This window comes from Triturus cristatus, chromosome 7 (assembly GCF_964204655.1).
Source record: "Triturus cristatus chromosome 7, aTriCri1.1, whole genome shotgun sequence".
NCBI lineage: Eukaryota > Metazoa > Chordata > Amphibia > Caudata > Salamandridae > Triturus > Triturus cristatus.
In genome coordinates, this window is record NC_140590.1 from 1194797087 (window position 1) to 1194819001 (window position 21915).

General features: G+C 43.2%; 1 protein-coding gene across 2 annotated transcripts in view; it reads right to left on the bottom strand.

Moving 5' to 3' along the window:
• The window catches only part of LOC146811577 (uncharacterized), a 33071-nt gene extending 11907 nt beyond the window's left edge, over positions 1-21164 (bottom strand). Inside the window, exon 1 of one of the 2 annotated variants that reach the window (XM_085618554.1) lies at positions 21059-21164. The gene's annotated coding sequence lies outside the window, so the exon portion shown is untranslated. Of the gene's footprint in view, positions 1-20971 lie in introns of both variants that reach the window. The other variant, XM_085618553.1, reaches the window with a different exon arrangement.
• Between the last annotated feature and the right edge of the window lie 751 nt (positions 21165-21915).

Here is a 21915-nt window from a genome sequence, read left to right on the forward strand (position 1 = left end):
CAAGACATTTTTTATTTTATTCACGCCCAGACGACACACATACATTCACCACAGGTATAAAAACCCATAGGCTATCTTAGCCAGGAACCAGAGTCCTTTACCTTGGAAAGGGTGTAGCTTGGATAGAGAAATTCCCTGATGGTCCTACTTCTCTTGTACGTTATGAAGGGTTTATTGGAAATCAATGCAATAACCCCCGAAACCCACTCAACAGCGACCAACGTTTGTTCAAAATCTCGAACACTTTATGTTCAGTTTAGAGTGTGTTGTAAGTCTTTAAAGCCATGGTCTTGGCCTTCAAATCTCTTCATGGAATGGGGGTCCCCTACCGGAGGAGGAGTCCCCAATTCTACTACCCGCGTCGTGCTCTGAGGTCTGCAGTGTGAGAAGTTGGCCTGATGTATGATGTCACTAGTTATAGTGTACACCTTATATCAGTCCAAATACCCTTATGGTGATTGGTTGTAAAGTCAACCTTATAGACCAGCTATCCTAGTGGTAGCATGGACAAGAGCAGTCTTAGGCTAAACTCTGAATGGCATGTGAAGCCAGCTGTGATACCATATATAATCCCTTGAATACCAAATGAAAGGACACCACAACAGATATATATATAAAATAAAGTGTATTTATTCTAGCAAACCCTCAGCACTCTTTATGAGTTTAGAGGTAAGTACAACACAGTCTTATTAATGCATACAGTAAGTCACACAGGTAAGTAATACAGTTAGGCCCTAGGGGCCACGCAAACCATATACTAAATAAGTGGTATAAGAACCACTGTCACGGAAATAGAATAGGCCTAGGCCTAGGGAATCGCTGGGGCTACACTACACTAGCGTTAGTTAGGAAGTGGGAGGCCCACGGGATTCGTGTGCAGAGTGGAAACACTCACGCGTAATGCGTAAAAGTCAATAGCAATGTTACAGTTTAGAAATAGATAGATTTAGGACACTTCCGGAGTAGCTAGGAAGTTGAGACTTGAAAACTAGACACTAGGATAGTCACTATCCTGATGAGCACCGGAGTACCCAAGTTACCTAGCCCACAGGCTGCGGGTGCATAGGGGTGAAGATGCGTCGTTTTCGTCGTCGACTCCTATGGATGCCTGAAGAAAGATGCTGACAGGCAGTCAGTGAAGAGTCTCCGGTGGATCCCAAGGCTGGGATCAAGAAGAGAAGAAACCTGCAAGCAGAAGGGACAGAGTCAAGGTCACTAGCCAGTGACCACGTGGAACCAGGAAGGAACCAGGCGATGTCGTGAAGAGTTGCAGGTGAAGGTGAAGCTTGTCGCTGCAGCCAGGAGGACCAGGAAGCGTCGAGGACGACCAGGACCAGGAGGCGAGCTGTCCCACGAAGGCTCTTGCTGTCGGCGGCGTCGAAGTTGGACTAGGACTCACCAAGCCTTGGCAAGCGGAACCCACGAAGAACAAAGGACTTGCTTCTGGTGCAGACCAGGAAGGTCTGGGGTGCTTCTTCTTTGCAGAGAAGCGGGAGCCAGTCTGGAGGAGCCAAACCAGCGCAGAAGATTTCAGGGAGCGTCGTCACCAAGGCCACTAGCCAGCGGGCAAGCAACCGGACAGACGCGGCAAGCAGGAAAATGCTGAAGGGCCCCACGCAGGACTCGTGGAGTGTGGGGGGCTGGTCTTCGGTGCAGATGGTGCTTGGGGTTGGGGCTTCTCAATCCCCGGTGCACAACTTCGAGGGTACCTCAGAAGCTGCGCTGTAAGTTACTAGCCACTTTTCCCAGGTAGCCGGTCCCACGTCGCTCGTCGCCTCCACGGATCTCAGCTCTGCTGCAGATGTGGATGAGGGTCGGAGAAGTCTGGAAATCAAGGCTCTGGTCGGGCTCTGCAGTCGGTTCCTCGTCGAACGTTTCACAAAGCAAAGGGTAGTCACTTGATGGTGCCTGTTTGCACAGGGTAGCCACTCCTTGGCTACAAGGGAGATTCTTCAGTCTTCTTCTTTCGTCGAATGTCGAAGGTCCAGAGTTTCTGTTCAGTTTTGCAGGTTCAGGATAATCTCAAGTCTTGAGGCCCAACTCCCACTCTTATACTAATCTGGGGGGCTGGGATACCTGCTAGGTCACGCCTTATGGGTGGGACCTGGGAGGGGGTGGTTACACCCACTTCCCTTTGTCCAATTTCGCGCCAGAGCTGGGGCTGGAGTGCCCCAGCGCCGGTTTGAACTGGACTATGCAAGGAACACCTTGTGTGCCCCAGGCATGTCTCATTCCTTTCAGCCCACCCTGCCCCAATACACTAAAGGCTGTCTGGGGAGGTGCTAGCACCTCCCCAAGCAGGAAACCTATTGTCCAGGCCTCCCTGGCTGGGATCACTCCCAGCAGCAGGAGGTCAGACTTGTGTCTGTGGCAGCAGCATCCATTTTGTGATGCTGAGGCTTTGGTTAGAGTTAAACAGCAAAGTAGGATTTTAACATGTCTCTCCCTCTAGAAGGGGGGAATAATATCCTCATCACCAGAAATGGTATGGGGGTATTATTCCAAAGTGTTAGACACCTTACACGACATGTTTTGATAAAGCCAAACCATAGTTACCATAACCGTTTAAGATTATAAGGCACTTTAAGAGTATATGGTAGGCTATATCATAGAACAGCCATAAGGACATGGTTCCGAAAGCTGCAGACAGGCTCAGCTCATGCTAGAGCACCATCTCACATGTTACCAAGCACTCTGCCTCCAGGATTGTTAAGGCCTGCCATAGGAGTGACTGATAGGTACACATGTGTCTATATATAAGGGTAGATATAGGCATACTATATCTAAGCAAGGGGTGATTACACGACCTTGCCCCAGCTGAGTGATCAGCCAGTTGTGTCTGATTGGAAGGCCAGACCAGGGGTGGCATAATACATGCTGCAGCCCCTGGGAGGCCTAGGGTACACCTATGCCCTGGGTACCTAGGGTACACTGTACAGGGTCCAATAAGGTGATCCTTACCAATTGGTTATGTACCTAGGGTACATGGAGTCCATTTTAAAGAGAGAGCAGACAGCCTGAGACCCTGAATGGCAGGATCTCAGGCCAACTAAGTCGAAAAACCAGCTAGACACTAGGCAAAAAGTTGGGGGTAACCATAGTCAGATATCCACCTTCCTACATGCAGCACTTCAGTTAGCCCACATTCCTAAATCAACCCTTGCTCGAAACGGATGTCGCTCCTTCAGGTACAAGCAGCACAACTTTGGAATAAGCTGCCGCTGGCACTTAGACAGATGCAGGAGCTTCTTCCTTTCAGGAAGTCACTGAAAACCTGCATATTCCAGCAATAGCATGACATTTGCCAGTTCAGCGCTCACAGTTAGCCCCACCCAGCATGTTCAGCGCCGGGACACTCTGTAGAGTAGCCGTGCGCTTTACAAATCTCTTATGACATAACATGAAGGACAACCGATCCTTAGCTTCTCACTTTGGTTTAACTTTTAGGCTACTACTTCTACTTACTCCTCTGACCTTTGATGATTGCCCTTTCCAGATTGGCTGTCTCATACCGCTTGGTTTTCAACTTGTTCATGGTCTGATTTACATACTGTATCCTTTCTAAAGATGGTACTCTGTAGCTTTCTGCCTGCTGTGTAAAGCTCCACATCTAGGAATTTTATCCAAGTTTATGACATGTTAAGTGTGAACGTAACATTTAATAGATAGTTATTCAGGTAATCAAAATAAGTTCTCATCTGACTTTCCGTTCCTGTCCATACAATAATCACACCATCAATGTAAATTCCCCAGTAGCAAACTTCTTTGGTCCATTCTGCTGCTGCTTGAGCCCAGGCATAAGTTTGCTCTACCCAGCTCATAAACAGATTCTCATACGATGGTGCAAATTTCGAACCCATGGCCATGCCTTGGAGTATCTGAAAGCATTTTTTGTTATATAGAAAAACATTGTTGGTCGAAATTACATCAATCATAACGAGCAACATGTTATTATGTGCAAAGTAGTTGGCACTCTGTGTTCTATAATGGGGTTACCACGCAAGGACTGTCTTTGCTGTGCTCGTTTCGCTTAAGGTCTGCATGATTTAAATTTCTTGTTGTTTTCCTCCCCATGCGTAATATTAGTTGGAATGATTCATCATGAAACCTTGGATTCATGCATCGCAGACATCACGACATTTATGATTTTTTGAGGAACATACTAACTGAAGTCCACATAGAATTCTGTCATAAGGAACTACTTTTGCATGCCTGTAAGCCAGGGCATTTTAGAGTAAATGAGTTTGGGTTTGACATCTATGTGGGTGGAGTATTTGCATCCCAAATTTGCACCTTTGGGCACTTGAGACTGCAGGGCGAACAGTTTTGACTGTGGTATGGACTCTATATGACCATTTTTGTAAGTTATTATCTTTACATTATAATGGACCCTTGTTTTCTTGATTGTGCCTTGTGAATTTTGGCAGACATTAGTGGATGGAGCAAGCTGGTAGGACCCTACATTGGGGGTTTTAGTAGGAGCTTGTGGTCAAACTGTACTTTAGCCAAATGTGAGGCAGGATGCACGCCTCTTATCATGTTTTGTCCTGCTTGTTGTTTCTCTTTCTCTTTAGGAATGGTGTTTTAGGGGCGATTTTGTCTTCATTTTGTACCTTCTTGCACTCTTTCATTAATTATTTGGGCATGTCGTTTTTACCTTGCACTGACAGGATAACAAGTACTATTTCAGGGACTGCATAATATGCACTCATTGTAATATTTGACCATTGCCTGGTTGGCAAAGTAAGTGTTGGTTCATATCGTGGTGGTCTTTAACGATATAAACTATATATTTTTATATAATCTGTGTGGAGTCTCTTTTGTGGTGCATTTCTTGTGTTTAACACATTGGCTCTGGGATGAGCATGAATGCTATTGAAAAGCTGCCAAGGGGGTGAGCAAGGGTTATCTTTGGTGTGTGATTTACCTGTCCTGACTCGAGTGGTGGGTTCTGCCTGGCTTAGAAGCATACCCTAGCCAATCAGAAACCACATTTCTAACATAGGTGTTTCCACAGACGAAGTCCATGCATCAAGATGAGTTCAAGCTCAATGCACACCGTAAGACAAATCATGAGAGTCGCACTGACAAAAAACTAATATACGGTCATATCACAGCACGACCATGTATGCGCCAGAACCAAATAAATCTTGTATAAACAACCTAATTGTTCCAAGAAGTGTATTCAATCATATAAACTCCCCATATTTGTCTGGGATGGCCCACTGCTACAGCCTTCTCAATGAGTTTGAGTTCTCAAGGTCTCGTGGCCACTGGTATTCAGTCATGTTCAAGTGCTCCAATGCAAGTATATAATGCAGGTTTAGTGTATTGATATATAAGCCGATTCCTAATCCTCTTTCCCTGCCACCAAATATTTAGGTCCGTGATCCTGTACCTTTTCAAGCACGAAGGTGATTTTAGTAGCATTTACATAACCTTTTATAGCACTTCGTGCCACACTGCAGACGTTTCTAGCAGGCACATGCATCAACGCTTTTTGCGATCGCAAACGGTGCGATTCGCAAAAATCGGCCGTTTGCGATTGCAAAAATAGCTTTTGCGATGCATTAAACAACTTGCCACTCGCAATTTAAGAAATAGCAAATTTTTTGCAATTTCGTAAATTGCGATCACATTTAAGGAATCGCTAATTGCGATTCCTTAAATGTAATGCAAGATGCCTTTAAAAATAGCAATTTCGCTATTTGGGCCCGCTATTTACCGTGGAATCATACCACATGGTAAATAGCGAAAACTTTGAAAAATGCACTAAAGTGCATTTTTCAAAGTTGTGGGTTACACACACACACATGTCCTTGGGACATGTGTGTGCGCAACATATGTGCACGGGTCAATTTCAGGGGTGCAACAGGGTGTCCTTTTGACACCCTTGCACCCTGGAAATTGCATGCGCAATTTCCCATTAGCCATTCCTTATTTGCGACTCGCAATTTGCGAGTCGCAAATAAGGAATGTGTAGGAATTCGCAATTATTATAGCGATTCCTACATGCATAGGATTTTGCGAGTCCTTAATTGCGGATCCTTAATATTCGCAATTAAGGACTCGCAAAATCCTAGCTTGATGCATTAGTCTTTAAGTGAGTTAAATGACAGCCATTACTATTACCAATTTAATGGCGCTCAGTCTACCAACTTTTAAAGAACGCAAGGCTGAGTCTGCCTTCCTGGGATTTTAACGAGTGATCTTTAGATCATTGTAGATGGCAGCATCCAGTGTTAATTCACAGAGACCTAATGTTACTCTGTGCTATTTCGTTCCGTGTTGCTTTGCAAAAACTAGTGCTGTGTGTAAAATATGACCATTACCTTTTGGGGCTGTAAAACAGCACTGACTTTTGCATAAAAAAAATGAGTCAAATAATTTGCATACATTCTTTACGGCCAAATGTACCCTTACAGTAATGTGGTTATAAACAAGTTCCTTGCTGCAAATTTGCACACAACGCAGGCAGTTTAGATAGTCATGCCCCAGACTTAGTGTTACTATGTAAGGTTTGTTGGTTTAGAGCAAACATTCCCACTTGTCAGTTCTTGCCCACAGAAATAGTGTTGTGGCTCTGCATGAAAGCATTCACTCAGTTGTAGACATATTTTATTGTTATGGTGTAATCGCTGACTTGTGTGGCAGTGGATACATTTATGAGCCTATGAAACTTCCCAGCCTGCCATTCAGACAAGGCATGTTTTCTATTTATTGTAGAGATTTAGGTGTGTAGGCACAGTGTCTGGGTGTGAAAGGATTCTGCGAAGATCCTGCGTGCGAGAGACGCTGCGGAGTATGGAAAAAGGAAGAAATAACGGGCAAGGGATACAATTGGTCTGGGTTGAAGCTAAAACATAAGTCAGAATGGAAAAGATAGTAAGGAGGAGATATGGGATTAGATGGAAGATGGAGAAAAAGCACATGAAGATGGAAAGGTAGTTAGGGAAATTTATAGGAAACAGACGGTAAGGAGAAAGGGGTGGCAAGTTAGAGAAAGTAGAGGTGAGAAACAGAAGCAGAGATGGAGGACAGAAAGACAAAGGACTGAAAAAAGATGGTCAGAAGTGAAGAAGGAGCGATAATGAGAATGAAGAAAAAATGGTGAGCGAGAGGGAAGCAGCAGAAAATCAGGCAGACTGTGAAAGAATTTCCTTTAAAACCAATAATTGTTTAGACAATTTTAATTGTAATATTTTGTACAATACACCAGTTTGGCCTCCATTTTGTTTAATTTTTTGGGGCTGAGAACCCACCCCTAAACCCTGCAGAGTCTTGCTTCACTAGCTCAGTGACATTCATAACTGGGATTTATGCCTCACCAACTTCATATTTCACCAGCCACCACTGCTCTTGAGTACACTTACAAGTATTGTTCTGGGTACAAAGGTGTCCAAATAGATACATAATGAAAATTACGGTTTAACAACAGTATTTACTTTAATAAGGAAAACTGTACCAAGACTTAAAACATTATCAGAGGAGTGAGTTTTGCCTCTACGATGCCATTATCGTCGTATTGATAGAACATGAGGGTAAGTGAGCATGAGAGGGCAGATATGGCACAGTCAGCACAGATAGGAAAGAAGTGTGCATATGTCTGATGTCTATAAAAAGAATGTGCACTTGTACACCTGGTTCAGTCGCTGCTTTTAACCATACTGGACCATTTGCTAACAGAGAAGCAAGTGTGCAAAAGCTAACAAGTTCTCTGTTATTTGATGGATGGATAAAGTTAAGTTGACTTGAGAAGAAATTTAATATTACAGTGGCATTACAGAATGTCACAAATCAAATTATTTTAGCTAATACATGATTAAAGAACAGGGGGGGTGGAAGTGCAAAAGAATAAAGAGAACATTAGACTGAAGATGTTGAATAATAAAATAGACGGTGGTAAGTTCTGATATGAAAGGATCTCATTCAAGCAACTGCTAATAAATGATAACACAATTAATGTGTGATTCAATGTGGGTTATTTTTCTGCTGTACTCCAACAGAAAGTGAAAAAGAAGTAAATTAACTGTAAAATGATTAATTCATTCACGTAGTAAGATTGTAACTAACGAGGTATTATTTCAAGCGAACACATGAGAAAATATTTATGGGTGTGGAGGTAGGTTATTTACTATAATGTGTCTTACCATCGCTAGGTTAAAACAAGCATTGGCATAGCCAATAGGTCTCGCCTTTGGGACCTTATAAGTATTTAGTTATGCAGCACAATATCCTTGGTGCAACAACATCAACTGTTGCATGGATAAACACTTATAAGGTCCCAAAGGCGAGACCTATTGGCTATGCCAATGCTTGTTTGAATTTGGAAGAGGCTATTGTATTTTTTACACGTTTGCTGCAAAATGTCTTTTAAAGTGTTAAAAAAAAGTGGTGCAGTACAGCTTCTGTGCTTTTTTTTGTTTACTTCAGTTCAACTGACTAAATGCTTCCCATTTATTTAATATCTTTAGGAGTATTAGTGCTTTGTAAAGTAAAGAGCAGCCTAGTGCTGCTGTTCAACCAGGGGCCGCTTGCAAAGGTCGGGAGGGCCACATACAGCCCCCGGGCCGTACTTTCAGTACCACTGGACTACAGCATGAATTGCTGGCCAATGAGGAACCTGCGAGATGGCAGTTCAGTGAAGGCTGTGGCTACAAGAGCACAGGCCATCACCACAGTGCCCTTGAGTCACAGCAGGGATCCTTTGCAGGATACCTACGTCCGGAGATAGAGAGAAGACTCAGGTTAGCTCAGGTACAACAGACACATTTGTTCCACATTCTCAGCTCCCACCCCTACAGAGGAGGGTCAGAACTACCAGCTGGGGAGCAGGCACTCAACCCGGGGGAGCAGGCACTCAACCCGGGGGAGCAGGCACTCAACCCGGGGGAGCAGGCACTCAACCCGGGGGAGCAGGCACTCAACCCGGGGGAGCAGGCACTCAACCCGGGGGAGCAGGCACTCAACCCGGGGGAGCAGGTACTCAATCCGGGGGAGCAGGTACTCAACCCGGGTAGCAGGTACGAGGTCACACAGTTGATGGACCAGTGATCCCAGAAAAGCTGGGCTTGCAAAAGCTCAGAGAGTGTCGTACCCCGGAAAGTCCATGCCAGAAGGACATAGTTCAAGCCTACGGAAGGGAAGAGAATATTACAACGTATATCTGAATGTAGGCCAAAAGTGTCTTAATTGTGCCTGTTAGACAATGTCTAATAAATGTAATACTGAACATGCAATAAGTCTGTCTAGCTTGCACTTCAAACACTAGGCATATGGTGGCACAATTGGTCCAAACATGCTAAAATGTGAAGAAGAAAGCTTTGGAGGTAAATGAGCCACAACATGATGTTTCAATAGCTCAATGTAAACATCTGTGATATACCCGGGCACTGTATCTGCAGTACGCCACTCATTAGTGGCCATTGGAGGCTAAAGCCGGCTCTCGCCAAGCGCCAACATGGAGTTCTTTGATTCCTTTCAAGTAAGCACTGGGCAGAAGAGCCATCCAGTGTCTTGTCTACTGAGGTGCTCAATGCTCCGACTCTTACATTAGTCACCATTGTCAGCATAGTTCATCGCACAATAATGTGGTAATTAAAGCTTGCTCAAAAATACTGAACGCAGCAGCGGAGAAACGTACACGGATGCCAACATAGCTTGGTCTGAGTCCTTTAATAACACTGGAAACTTTCATCAGCACTGTGTCTCCAGAAACGTTCCTCCCAAGTAGGTGGGGCAGAGATTGTATACTACGCAAAACAAATGTAATGGTACGTCCAGCAGAAGACCTTGCGGGCGAGAACACACGGCGATGCTGAAGTGTAAGAAGCTGCCTAGCTCAGAGGATAAAAGTGAAGAACAAGTGGTCTAAACCAAGACTGCACTGCTGAACAGAGCTTTGCCGACAGAAGGAGCGTGTCAAAGGCGCACTACTTGAAGTAAATCTAAATGTTTTGTACTTGTATAGCGCGCAGCTACCCACCATGGGGTCTCCCGGCGCTTGTACGAATACCACAAGGGAACCCTTCCTGGTTTTCCTTGTGAAGTGTCCACTCCTGGGCACCCCCGTGGTGAAACCAGGCATCCCTCGCGCTGTGGGCACCGTTGTGGAGACTAAGCAAGCTATTGCCCAGAGTTGCAGCGTGGGACCCATGATTAGAATAGGCACTGAGGCGAGAATATCCGGTCAGAGGAATTTATGAGCCCGAGACCTGTCGAGGCAGGAATCGAACCCTGGTCCCTGGCCAGAGCTCTGCATCGAGGTCTGCCACTCTAACCACTGAGCCACACTTCTCCAAGTGCAAAGCAAACCTGCAAATTGAGCAAAGAATGTGCTGGTTTGTAAACGGTTTCTTTGGTAAGGTCTGTGTAAAACACTGAACTGCTTCTTTAAAAGGTCAAAAAACCTTTAGGGTCAAGAAAATTACTTTTATTGCAGCTCAGTCGAGAAGACAACTGTTCATGAAACTGCTACAAAGCTGCTCCTTGGAAACAATCTGAAGAACTCAGGATGCCCAAGTTTTTAGGTGGCTGAAAGAACAAGCGCTAAAACACAAGCGCGGCCGTGAAAGTTAACTGTTGTGAGAGAGAGGGGGAGCAGGAGGTGAGCCCGCGAGTGGTGCTCGTGCGCGCGCTTGGGAGAGTCTTCAGTTTTCAAGCACTGCACTCGTGTAAGAGTGCTGCAGGCCATTCTATCCGGCGATGATCAAGGACCTCGAGAATGAGTACTCAAAAAGACACCAACTGACAACTCTTGATAGTGTAAACAAAAAAATGCTAGAGTTCTAGCAGGTGGCAGACAGAAGGGTTAAAAACCTACACAAGTATGCAGTAGCTAGGCAATTTGTGGAGGATGAGCGACCTGGTCAAACTTTGGCCATATTAGTAAAACATCAGTAGGCCTCAAAACAGGTGATGGAAGTAGAAGATGATGGTCAAGGCCATATAGAAATTGCTAAATTTAAAATGTTCACAAGATACTGTCGCACTGTACTCATCTTGGTTGACCACTGGAGCACTAACTATTATCCAGTTCTGAGAATGAGCTTCACTAATCTGGTAAGAGACCCACACATGTTAGCTGCTTATGCAACCTATAACGATAACAGATCAGAGACATCATTAAATCTATACTCAGAAGTAAAGTGTCAAGTAGTGATGGCTTGACTGCAGAATTCTGTTGAGTACAGTGAAATCCTGCCCACTCTTCCCCCACATCATCTAGACATGTTAAAGGAAGCACAGGGGAAGGGCATCCTCCCCAAACCCATAGTAAGGGAAGCAATTACTATAGTGCTGCTGCAATTTGTGCTAGCGATCGACCCTTTGGCATGTGTCGGCAGGTAACACCACTAGCACAGGCGTTTACTTCTGGTTGGGGGTGAAGGGGTGGTCGCCATTTCCTGCGGTCACTATACAAGGGAAGCCAGATAGAAACCTTAACCCAGTGATGTTCAAGATGTGTGCCATGGTAGAAAAAGGACTAATGCTCCCACTGTTAATGGAAGGGAGGTGATAACTAATTAAAATTGTGATCCTCCCAAGGTTGCTTTATATGTTATATTCCTATCTCCCTGACAAGGTTATTTTTTTTCAAGACTCTATATATATATTAATTTCAAGACTGGTATGGGAGTGTAGGCAAAATAGATGAAAAGGTGATCCAGTGACACTGTCATAAAATAGAGGTGGCCTTTCAATCCCACACTTGGAACAATACTTCTGTGTGGCCAGGCAAGCTACATGTATCATAGATACGATGGGACTACATCCATACTCCTCGGTATAATAGTGGCCGAAATAATTTCTTGTTTTCCACTGAATACGAGACTGGTTGGCCACTGCCCTGACCGACATCGCTTAGTAGTATGTACGACCTAAGCTTGGACCCAAATGGCTAAAAGAGTACGTTTGGAGACTGTAAATTCCCCTGAACTCCCAGTGGTGATTTATCAGTATCCAAAGGTCGGATTCATGATGCTGGCTTAATTTAGGGCACTGGGTGACAAGCCCATAAGACATCTTCCTACACACTAGAGCAGTGATACTCAAAGTACGGCCAGGGGGGCGCCTGGGGCCCTCTTGACCTTTACATGCGGCCCCCCTGGTGAACAACAGCATGGGTTGCTGTTTACTTACTAATCACAAATATTCTTGAAAAAATTGTTAAACAGGCAAGCATTTATTTGTAAGCTAACTGAAGGTATGAAGTAACTAAGGAGATGTCCTGCACGACTTAACTTTAGAAACACCTTTATTTTCAAAGACTTCTTGCAACAAATGATTAAAAATAGGATTATGTTTCAAAGTTCAAAAACATGTATTTCATTAACATACAAAAGCATTTTGCTATACACTGCATTGAGAGGTAATTTTCAAACATTAATTTAGAAACATTCATGCTTCCCCACCTTAACAACAATGCCAATAGTGAACTAAGATGCATGTCAACTGTCACATGCACCCTGTGGGTTGCTGAGGTTGCTAATATACATGGACAACATTATAATCAAAGGAGAAGATTTTGTACAGCACACATTCTGAACTCATGTATTTCAAGGTCGTCTTATATTCCATAATGAAGAAAAAGGACCCTAAGTGAAGGAAAACATGCGTAGGATCAAATATTTTGATCAAGGGGAAAGCCAGGATTGATCCCAGGTTTTCTGAATTCACATTGTGCAATTTAGCCACTAGATGTACATGCCTGGCTTCCCCTACGACCACCTTACACAATCCCTGACCCACCCAGACCCCCTACCGCCATCTCGCTGGCATCAGTGCAGCTGTTGGTCACACCACAGACCATACTTTGTGGCCGCTGAGGAAATGTTTGCGAGTACCCATGCATTAGAGTCCAGCATACATTGCAAAGCAAATATTGTATGTTCCCGCAAGTGCCAAAGACTTCGCACGCCTTATTGTTATTGATAATGCCACCATAGCCCTGCCACATTATTAAGAAGGATGGTGCCAGGCTACTGTGAGGTGCAGACCCGAGGCTGAAATTAATGGATGAGTAATGGCTATTCTGCTGCTCTCAAACGAGGGACATCTGACTAAGCAGGAGGCACAGACTGTAATTTATAAAAAAAAAAATACTAAAAAGGTTATACTACAACCACTAAAATCACATGCATTCGACCTGAATATTGATATGGGCTGCCCCCACTGTAACCATCTAGAGAAGAACTTATTTCTTTCTATGGACAAGCCCCATAATATTATATTGCTTGCAGCAGATCTTAGCGCTACTTTTGGATAGGGTGAACCATCTCCACTAATTGCATTGTCAAGCAATCACCAAGAGTAGTTTCTGGGATACTGCTCTGATCTTCGCCAAAAGAAAGATGACAATGTATTTGGTAGAGGTCCAATGCCATCTATTCAAGCCTGGCTGATAGACATGATATACTGCAATGACGCAGTAGACATCTTTGGCATTGTTGCCTCATGCATCGTGTCTTAAACTGGGACACAGATTACATACTTACATGATTACAGACCACAACAGAGGGGTTAACACCACAAGAGTACCATGCATTGGACATACAATCTGATACAGCTGGGACTAGGGTAGACAATAGAGTGCACCCGGTATATCTGGTGAATGTATTATGGGTATTTGACATGTACATATTTGTATATGTGCCATGTTGTGTCTACAGAGTACCAGGTTCTTTCTCGTCATTTACATAAATATCTCAAGTTGACAATTACTGTGGTGTAATTGTGCAAAGAGGCATAGGTATCTATTTTCCTGTGTTTTCGTGCTTATGGAGTGTCATTTGCTGTTGGCATGTGAATTGCTGAATGAAAAATATTAAATAAAGCATTGCTGTACAGATATGTATAGTATGTGTACAACTGCCTAACCCAATGGTTGGGAAATCCCATGAGTCGGGGTGAAGGATCCAATATATTTCAGTAAGATTGTCAATTATATGTGAATGTCTCAGTGCAAATATGTTACAAGGACTTAGTGCCCACATAGGCAAGATACTTTTCTTTTGAATAAAATTTAAAAATAGAGAGCTGATGGGAAACGGAAGCCTGACCGGTTACTGTTGATACAGAATACTTTATTCCATATTATTTTAAAGTTAGTAGACATACAAGCTTGGGAATAGCTTAGAGCAGAATGTTCCAAAAGTCAAAACTGACCTGCTTAACCTAATGAATCCTTTGAGCCAAGACAACCGTCTCTTTCTGTTCTTGCTTGGCTCTCCCTGTAAACGTTCTGGTTTGCCCACCTCTAGTATATGCGTGAGCCCAACACAGACACATGGGATGAACCAGTTAGGCTCAGAGTATGGCTGGTGTAAACAGGAAGGGGAATCAGGCTCGAGCATCGGCGTCGGCTCAACATCACTTAATCTCCTGGCCTACCAAATAATGAATGTATCCTTGTGTAACATAACTGGTGCTCATGTAAAGCGCTCCAATACCTTTGGGTCGAGTTTGTACTAAATAAAGCTGCAAAAAAATAAACAGGGTGGTTTGAGCAAGTGATAGAAGTTGTCACTGGTACAGAAAGTAACGCTAATGATGTTGAAAGGTGGCATCCATACGATGGATATAGATGGGATAAGGCATAGATACACAAGGTAATACGTAGATGGTTAAAGGCCGACAACAGAGCATTAGGTTGGCATGAGTAGATGACATAGTTATAGACAGGCATTAGCATAAGGGCTCAAGCTGGCCGCATATGGTTTGTGCGAGAAGATCATGTTACAGTTAGAAAATGAATGCGCACAATAGATCAGCCTGCATCCTAATTAGAATCTGAGTGCCTTAAAGTGGGGGTTCCGGAGTGGCAGTTACCTGTCCCCAAGTACTTGAAGACTCCATTGGTCTTGAAAACCTCTTTTGCAGCAAACAGTGCATCGCTGCCGTGCACGGTGTAGTAATCGCTGCGATCGAAGACTCGTAAGGTGGTGCTGGGCTTATCGGGCATAGAGCAGTAAAAGGCTAGGAAGCCGCTCTCAGCTCCTCTGTCAAGGGATAAAGATTGCTTGGGTTGCACGACCATGCTGCAATCTCCCGCCACACGCTCAACATGTCAGGTCAAAGAGCAAAACTACAGTTACTCAGGCAACAGTGCTGGGATGACGCCAACACGCTTCACCGCAGACACTTCTGTAGTCAATGGAGCTTGAGGGCAATCGTGGAAAGAACGGCACTAGAGCTTGTGAAAGAAACTTTATGTTATCAAGCATAAACATGGTGGCCATCTTAGCACAGTCCATTAGAATGTACGCCGCATATTTCGTTCTATAGGAGCTAACAGCTGGTGGCCGGCAAAGTAGCACTTTGAAGCAGCTACTAAATGTCTCACCAGAGCAGCGCATGCGCTGGCTCAGGCGAGACCTAAAAAGGCTAGGAGGAAGGCAAAACGTTCAGGAATGACCCTGCAAGAAGGGCCAAGTCCAACATTGACCCTTTTGACACTGAATGTTTAGTTAAGTAAAAAAAAAATTGCGTGGAATCCCATTTCTCACAATTTGTTAAATATACTGTTATACCTACACAGTACTCTAAAGAAACTGATTACCTTTTCATTACAACTTCCCATTTGGAGAATTTCATATTAGACTTCTTGATAGATATACTGATTCTAATATTTGTGTAAAAGGAAGTGTTTCTCTGTGAAGAGTCAAACATGACAGATGGTCTATCTGCAAAATATTCACTACAGCTGCTGGTAGTATAATCTTTAGCGGCTAGAACTAGTTAAACAGACTGCTAAGACTGGCTGAAACTCAGAGAAGCACAAAACTAGGTCGCCTAGCTTCTGACTTCCTTAAATTTAAAGACCAGTATCTATTTGAGTCTTTCCTTGATGTTGTTCAACCATCCATGGCAAGGAAGTTATATATACACAGTTCAGATTGGATTCTCTGACGGTTTTGAGAACTGACAGCTATCCTCCGATTGTCTTTGCTGTGTCCCGTTTCCTCAATTCTATGTGGCATAGGCGTTGTACGTTTTTTTAATTCCCCCCGCATATGTTAAACGTCCTCTTTGCATTTTCTACTGTTTTAACACCATCAATTTATAAAATCGTTTTTTTAACTTCTTTTTAAATTTCAACATCTTTTTTAACTGTTAAGAAACTTTATTAATTAATTTGCATTCTGGTCATATTTTATAATGTTCATTGATGTTTTTATTGCCCAAATCCAGTGATTATGTATTATATTTTCTGCTTTTATGGTCTATAATGACCGAAATAAAGCTTGGAAATGGAAATAATCTTTAGCACCTTCAGACGTTGCTTACTTTAAGCCGATAGTGTCTTTTTTGCCAAGTGTTGCATAGACTGTACACTGTTCTTAGTAGACACTTTTTAATACTCTATGGTGTGTTTCGCATTAGAGTTTCACTGTCTGCAGACAATCTGGTACAGGGTTAACTCTCTCCATACAGTGAATATTGTTTGCAGTAACCACTTCTCTACCCATATCAACCTAATTTCTTAATGTTGGTTCAGTGAATGTCAGGGGTTTGATTCAGTTAAAAGCTGTCCGTAGCAGGGCATTCCTTTGGAACAGACGTTCAGTATTTTTATGAACTTAGCTTTCTCTGAACAGTTGTATACAGATTTAACACCATATGCAAGTAGTGTTTCCCATGTATTTGTGGTTGATTGTTTATGTGAACAAGGCTACGTGTATAGTATAGGGTCAAAAAGGCACATAACTCATGCTTTCTACACCAAAGGGAGTTGTTTCTGTGATGGCATTAATGATGCCTCGTGAGCTATTTTGTACTTCCATTCAGAGCTGTAATGCTATAGCTGTTTATAGAGCAATGTGTACAAAATAAGCTTGGATGATGTCATTAGCAATGTCATTACTGTTGTCATTTGAGATGTCATGAGTGATGTCATAAATTATGTCGTAGAACATGTCATGAGTGATGTAATTAGTGAGGTAAAAAGCAGTGCATGCCATGGGAGCAAGTAATAGTTAGCTCTCCTACCTGTATCTGTAATGCTAATAGTATAGGGATGCTCAACTAACTGACTACTTAAATGCGACCTTACACCGTCTTAAGGCCTTCCTCCACTCTGCAGCCAGAGTGATCACATGTGCAAGCCAATTTGACAATCACTCCCGCACTCAATTCTCTAAAATGGTATATTCATGAAGCTCTTTCTACTTACAAGATTGCATGTCACACCTGTAAGGTCTAACACAACAGTCCCGCCCCCAAACAAAACTAGAGCTTTCTGGCAAAAACAGGATTCCAAGAAACAAATATAAAACACTGCAATTCAAAGAGACCTCCATTCTCAAATGCTCCACTAATTCAGTTGCACCCACCGTGTACCTCACCCACCAAAGTATCACACGAACATATGCAGATAATTGCCTAGTGGCTTAAATATGTATTTCATTTCTGTCCATAATACGTAACTTTCAATTAGCACACTTTCTTTGTATGTTAGAGCTATGGCTTGTTTTTTTTTCTGTTGTAGAGAAACCATCTTTCTATTCTGCTACTGTACACTGATATTGTAAATTGGATCTCACTGTACAGCATTCTATCACCCTGCTGGCAATGCCACAGCAAACACTACCTAACCGTGGCGCGAATTCCGCCGCGGTGTGGCGGTTTAAATGAGTGGGTGGGGCCGTGTCGGCCAACGGACGTGCGCAGCACTACCGAGGTAGTGCTCGCGACGGCCGACGCACGCAGCAAAGGTTTAATAAAGATAAATATTATGACAACATCAGAATTTAACCTAACTCCCATCTCCATGCTCCCTGTTCACTGGTACTGTGTAAATAAAACTTCAGACCTCCAGAAAAGGAATAACAGTAATCATAATGCCCCTGAAACCAATGTAATTGTAATATACTCAGTGGTCGAAGTGGAGGAGAAAAAGTTGGGGAACTGTGGGTGGAGAATCAAAGGGCAGGAATAACCCGTGGATTGGGTCAGTGGGCGGAGTCAGGTGTGGCAGGAAGGGCAAAATATCCCAATTTTTTGTATTTGTTTACCATTTCACTAACTGGTTACAGTTTATTACATTATTTCATTTAACTAGTGGATACAGATGTTTATTTAGGGTTTAATATGAGTTATGACATTAAAATACACTCACAAAGTGGGATTCGTTTCCAATCACAGAATGTCCCAAATATCTTTAAAAGTGGAATCGCAAGCCATTTGTCTCCCAGCCATTGAGTTTCTGTCATCAGCACTTCTACCTTTTTCCACAAGAGCAGTTCGAACATGAATGGCAAAGTATCCTAGTTTGCAAATGTTTTCCACATAATTACGGCTCTGCCATATTTGCTACATAATACATACTCTGCTGCATAATCTGACGATTTCAACTAATTAATTGTTTATAGCTCAAACAGATCAAAAGTTACGAACAAATGTGACTTGTGCTGCTGTGAAGTGGAGGGCCCTTTGTAAAGGTTGACTGGTCACCTTTCTCACTGCTGCGGTTGTACGTTCCACTGGTACTAATAAGGAAAAATCTTTGCAGAGTGTTAGCATGTGTAAAAATGTCAAAATAATAAAGTATCCGAAAATGTACAGCACCACTAATACCAGTGTAGGATCTCAGAGCACTATACATCACACATAGACAATCAATCATACGTGTGGAAATCACTGTATAGGAAATGTTACATAACACAAAGGACTACAAGGTGTAGGAGTCACATGACAACCCTACTAGTAGGCACCATAGTTTAATAGTGATTGGTCTGGAGAAACACAAACTCAGAATTTAAAAACATAATACCTTGGTTGGGGGTTCTCTTTAATAGTCAGAATTGATTTGTACCCAAATGAATCCCTTTCTTGCAACATTAGGATAATCAAATACTGGGAAAAAACCATAACGCTCTAATATACCTTGCAGTTTGCATGCAGCTCTTACATGACAGTTAATAGCTCACTGTTCTATGTTAGGATTTTAACTTATTAACTGCAAGTAACAATAGGGTCTCTGACAAAAGCAGTAACCCGCTGACCTATTTACATTATGTGCACTTTGTGATCTGCATGGTACATGTTCTTAGCAGCAGGTACATTAATCCTCTGTGCTTCCTTTCCACTAGACAAACCTCCATCTCTCTCTACTAAGAACATTAATCACTGGAAATATCCTGACATTTTTATTGTTGCCAAAAATTGTTGGAGGCCAGGAAGGAGGCAGCAAGTGCTTTTAAAACCTGTTTATGCTTGCAAACATGACGCCCCCACCTGAAGTCAGCGCCTGGTGCGGTCGTACTGCCACAGAGCCACCCTGCTCAAGGGTGCTGCGACCCAAGTGACAGAGTCACTGTTGGTGTGCTGCTTCATAGGCCTGCCTGCAAGACTGAAGGTGAATTTCAGAATGAATTGTGGCAGACAGGCCTTAAAGGTTAGCCCACACTTGCCACTGCAAGGGTCCACCTGCTGATGCTAAAACACCAGGACGTTTAAGATCTTCCGGGACTTTCTAGGGTCTAGCATGGGAATGTGCTCCCTCAGGAGGAGTGGTCTGGTGGGCGTGTCATGAAGGCTGAACCTGGTTCCCCAGTTACAAAAATTCAGCAGCTCTGACCATAGTGCCACATCCTCTCCCCCACTGAACACCATACTGCCCCACTGAAATAAACTTGCACTGCACTGACCCGCTATAAACACCTGGATGTGACTCAATTCAAATTATGCACTAGACAAGAGCAATAGGCTCCCTACATTTTTTTAACAACATCCTAGAAAAAGCAAACACTCATAGGGAATGCAAGAATAAGTAAAGCATGTGAAATATAAGCAGGAACAATATGGTTACCTTATTCCTTTTACACTCATTAATCAGAAATTAGGGAGTGCTTTTGCCTGAAAAGTTAAGGCCATGACTACAGAGCCCAGAAGGGACCTGTTTCAATGCCCATTAATTATATCCTTACAAAACGTGGGCAATATGGTTTAAAAAGACCACATTTGTGAACGCACAGCCGCTATACACATTTTGTTTTTCAATTCACCCATCAACATCAAGCAGGGATTTCAGTACCCCAAGAAATAGTGCACTTCCCCACCCAGGGAAAACAATGTTCAAAGAGAGACGAGAAAACAAAAGTAGCGCTTCACTGGCAAACACTGTAAAGTAGTGTAATGTGGTTAAGTGGGAATAAATCAATCTGGCCACCTTGCAACCATTCTGTTTTGCTTTAGTTAGTTAGTCATTTACTTTTCATATTTTTAATGTTTCATTTCTCTCCAACTCGAGGCTGCACTTAGAAATTGAAAAATGTCAGAAAAAGACGACAATTAAAGAAAAAGTGTTTTGCTTTTTTGGATCCATTTCATAGGGGACAAAATTAACGTAAGGAGGAAAGAGAGAAGACAACCATTTTTGAAGTCTCGGTTTTCACTAAATGAGGAGCGAGACAAAAGGAGAGAGAAGAGGGGGAACAAGGGGGGGGGGGGTGGACTGCCAGTCGCAGGGGAACGGGACACTGTCTTGGTCTTCTCTGGGCACGAAAGAAAAGACAAGGGGCCATATTATCAAGATCAGCGTTAAAATTATCGCCGCTTTAGCGGTAAGAAACTGCCGCTAAAACGGCGATGATGGGCTTGATAATATGACCTTGTGAATTCCCATAGAAGCCCATGTTCTGGTGTGAACATGGGCTTTTATGGGAATTGACAAGGGCATATTATCAAACCCATTATCGCCGCTTTAGCGGCAGTTTCCTGCCGCTAAAGCGGCGATAATTTTACCGCTGATCTTGATAATATGGTCCAGAGTCCTTTTCCTTCTTCTGCCCGTTCTGCCCTTCCCCAAAAGCCAAACGTTAAGTATCGGCTTTGCAATTTCTGCAGTCCGGGACGTATCTTTAAAAAAAAGAAAGTAGGGGAACGGACTCTATAAAATTAAAGAAGTACGGGCACGCCGATCCGGCCCACTCCGACCACTGAATATACTACAAAGAAAACGTCAACATACCGAAGTGCGAAGCCAGTGTTGTGCACCTGCTTGCCTTTTCTCTCAGTCTGAAGGTTTGATAGGCTCCGATAATTGCCCTTCTTTTACCTCTATTAATGTCTCGCAGAGGTCACTGGCTTAATGTTTCTTCTTTCCTGAACATGCTAAAACGACAGCACTTGTAGGCTAACAAAGGCTTTGACAGGAAAGGCGTGTCTCAACTTTGCGCATGCGCAATTGCAGCTCCCAAGAGCTACTGGGAGAAGACTGCAGTTTGATGGTAGACGTGTGTTTTGAATGAATGCTGTGGTTCCGTAGAATGGTCTTAGAATGGTCTTGCGACAAGTGTTAATTCTGAGCTCTGTGCTCCGAAAGGAAGGCCGTTGTGTTTGATTTCTCAGTTTTCTTCGAATGACGGCTCGCGTGTACTGGGTTTTTTTCTCAGTGCTATCTCTGTTCAGGAGGAGCTGCGCGTGAGTGCTGTTTTTTTTTTCCTGTCACAGCCAATTTTTTTTTTTAAACAAAGTTTTATTAAGTTTACATAATATCGTTAGACATCAATACATCATAATAGCATGCCATTGATACATTACAAATGACCATTATGCGGAGAATGAGTGTATAGGGCATTATTAAACTCCTTATCTGTGACCGTAGGAGAGATACATCTTATATAGCAGCCACTTTACCATGTGTCCGACGTTCCCACACTCCATCAGGTGCTCCGTACTGTTATGACATTTAATATTATGTAGTAATCAGGTCCAGGCTGATTGTGATGTTTCAAGAGGATTTATTCAAGTTGGTTACAGATCAGTAGTACAGTAGTAATTCAGCCCCACCAGGAGCTGCCAGCCAGGCGCTCAGCCCTTCTCCAACTGTGTACTTCATACCCAAACATTCTATGTTACATCATCTCAAGAGTGTTCCACTGGTGGAGCAGTGGATGACATGTAAACATAATA